Source organism: Strix aluco, unplaced genomic scaffold (assembly GCF_031877795.1).
Source record: "Strix aluco isolate bStrAlu1 unplaced genomic scaffold, bStrAlu1.hap1 HAP1_SCAFFOLD_112, whole genome shotgun sequence".
In the NCBI taxonomy this organism is placed as follows: domain Eukaryota; kingdom Metazoa; phylum Chordata; class Aves; order Strigiformes; family Strigidae; genus Strix; species Strix aluco.
The window spans coordinates 38,011-41,320 of NW_027436551.1; positions in this window are offsets into that span (position 1 = coordinate 38,011).

Consider the following 3,310-nt stretch of genomic DNA (forward strand, 5'->3'; position numbering starts at 1 on the left):
TGAGGAGGAAGAAGAAGGGGCAATTTGGGGGGAGGAGGAGGAAGAAGAAGAAGGGGCAATTGGGGGGGGGAGGAAGAAGAAGGGGCAATTTGGGGGGGGGAGGAAGAAGAAGGGGCAATTTGGGGGGGGGAGGAAGAAGAAGAAGGGGCAATTGGGGGGGGGGAGGAAGAAGAAGGGCAATTTGGGGGGGGGAGGAAGAGAGAGGGGCAATTTGGGGGGGGAAGAGGAAGAAGAAGGGGCAATTTGGGGGGGAGAGGAAGAAGAAGGGGCAATTTGGGGGGGGGAGGAGGAAGAAGAAGGGGCAATTTGGGGGGAGGAGGAGGAAGAAGAAGGGGCAATTTGGGGGGGAGGAGGAAGAAGAAGAAGGGGCAATTTGGGGGGAGGAGGAAGAAGAAGGGGCAATTTGGGGGGGAGGAGGAAGAAGAAGGGGCAATTTGGGGGGGGGAGGAGGAGGAGGAAGGGGCAATTCTGGCGGAGCAGCTGGGGAGGGGAAGGCCGGGGAGGGGGTATTGGCCTCTCGGGGCTTAGCACGGCCCCCCCAGGGCCCAGCCGGGATTGGGGGGGTGGGGGGGGGTGTGGGGGGCCCCACTCACCCTCATTGCTCTTGTTGAGCACGTTGAGACAGTCCTTGGCCTCCACGTACTTGGTCTGCACCACCTTGAGCTGGGCGATGGAGGACGAGAGGAACTCCACCTCCTGAGGGGGGGGCACGGCCTGCTCAGCGCCGGGGGGGGCAACGGCGGGGAGAGGGGGGGCCTGCGGGGAGAGGGGGGGGCACCCCAGGAACATCCCCAAAGAGCGAGAGCCGCAGAGACACCCAGAGCCCAGGGGTGGCCACCAGGGTGACGCGGGGTGGGGGCACCTCACCCAGTCAGCTCCAGCCTTGTCACCCCCCCCCCCCCAGTCCAGCCACCCAGTTCCTACCCCAGTATTCCCCACGGCCCAGTATGGTCCAGTACATCCCCCCCAGTCCCCCCACCCCAGTCTGCCCCCACACATCCCCCCCCCAGCCCTGTCTGAGCCAGTCACCCCAGTCCCCCCCACCCCAGTCTGCTCCAGACACCCCACTCAGCCCAGTCTGGGCCAGTCCCCCCAGTCCAGTCTCCCCCCACACATCCCATTCAGCCCAGTCTGGTCTCACACCCCCCTGCCCCCCTCCAGCCCAGTCTGGTCCAGTACATCCCCCCAGTCCAGTCTGCCCCCAGACATACCCCCCAGCCCAGTCTGAGCCAGTCACCCCAGTCTGGTCTCACCCCCCCCACACCTCCAGTCCCTCCAGACCAGTCTGGGCCAGTACATTCCCCCCAGTTTCAACAGCCCAGTCTGCCCCCACACCCCCCCAGTCCCCCAGCCCAGTCTGGGCCAGTCCCCCCAGCCCCCCCAGCCAGTCTCCCCCCACACATCCCCACTCAGCCCAGTCTGGTCTCCCCCCCACACACACCTCCAGTCCCCCAGACCAGTCTGGGCCAGTACATCCCCCCCAGTCCAACCTGCCCCCACACATCCCCCCCCAGTCCCCCCAGCCAGTCTCCCCCCACACATCCCCAGTCACCCCAGTCTGGTCTCACCCCTCCCCCACACCTCCAGTCCCCCAGACCAGTCTGGGCCAGTACATCCCCCCTCCAGACCAGTCTGGGCCCGTACACCCCCCCCAGTCCCCCACACACATCCCCACTCAGCCCAGTCTGGTCTCACCCCCCCCCCCCCCGACCTCCAGACCAGTCTGGGCCAGTACATCCCCCCCTCAGTCCCCACAGCCCAGTCTGGTCTCCCCCCCCCCCCCCCCCCTCCAGACCAGTCTGGGCCAGTACATCCCCCCCAGTCCAGCCTGGCCCCCCCCCCCCCCCCCATTCCATTGAGGCCCCATAAGCCCCCCCCAGCCCCACGCTCCCACACCTCCACCCCGTCGGCGCGGCCCCCAGGCGGGCGGACACGGCCCCCCACGGCCCCCCCGGGCGGACACGGCCCCCCCCGGCCCCCCCGCACCTGGTCGAGCTGCCCCTTGAGCAGCTCCAGCTGCGGCAGCGTCAGCTCCGCCACATTCACCGGCTGCGCCATCCCGGGCCGCCGCGACGCTCTGGCACCGCCCGCGCCTCTCGCTGCTCCCCCCCCCACAGCGCCCCCTGGCGGCCGGGGGCTGGGGGGACACACCCCAAAAGTCGGGGGGCAGCGCCCCAGGAACCCCCCCCAGGGACAAGAGGCACCCTCCTGCCGTAAAAAGGGGCATCCAAGGTGCCCCCCCCCCCCCAAGGGGCTAAAGCGCAGCACCACCGTGGGGACGCAGCCCTGAGCAAGCTGGGGGTGTCCCCCCCCCCCTTCCTGGGACTCCTGGGGTCCCCCCAAACCTAAAAATAAAGAGATGGGGGGGGCAGCAGCAAAATCTGGGGGCTCTGGGTCACCTCCAGCAGCAGAGGAGGAGGGCAGGAGCCTCGGGGACCTTCCCTGGGGGGGGGCCAGCCCTGGGGACAGGGGGCAAATGGGGAGTGGGGGAAGAGGTGGGACATGGGGGGGACAGGGGACAAATGGGGGGCAGGGTGAGGGGACAGGAGGGACACGGTGACAGGGACAAATAGGGAGCAGGGGGGGACAGGAGGGACAGAGAAGGAGCAGGGTGGGGGGATGGGACAAATGGGGATCGGGGGGGGACACGAGGGACAAACATGGAACAGTGGGGGGACAGGGGAGAAATGGGGGGACAGGGTGGGGGGACAGGAGGGACACGGGGTGACAGGGGACAAATAGGGAGACGGGGATAGTAGGGACAGAGGAGGAGCAGGGTAGGGGGAGAGGAGGGACACGGAGGGACACGGGGGGACACGGGGGGACAAGAGGACAAACATGGAACAGTGGGGGTCAGGGGACAAATGGGGAGCAGGGGCGGACAGGAGGGACAGATGGGGACAGGAGGGGGACAGGGGGAGCAGGGTGGGGGAATAGGAGGGATGTGGGGGACAGGGGACAAATGGGGGGGACAGGGTGGGGGACAGGAGGGACACGGGGGACAGGGGACAAATAGGGAGACGGGGGATAGTAGGGACAGAGGGGAGCAGGGTGGGGGGATGGACAAATGGGGAGAAGGGGGGGACAGGAGTGACAGATGGGGACAGGAGGGGGACAGGAGGGACATGGGGGGACAGGAGGGACAGAGGATGAATGGGGGGCAGGGTGGGGGGCACAGGGGTCCAAAGGCAGCAGCTTTATTATCCCAGAACACAGATAAAAACATTTTTATTGAATAAATTAAAACACTTTAAGAGACACCCGCCCCCCCCAAACCCCCCCCAGTCACCCCGCGGGGCCCCCCCAGCCC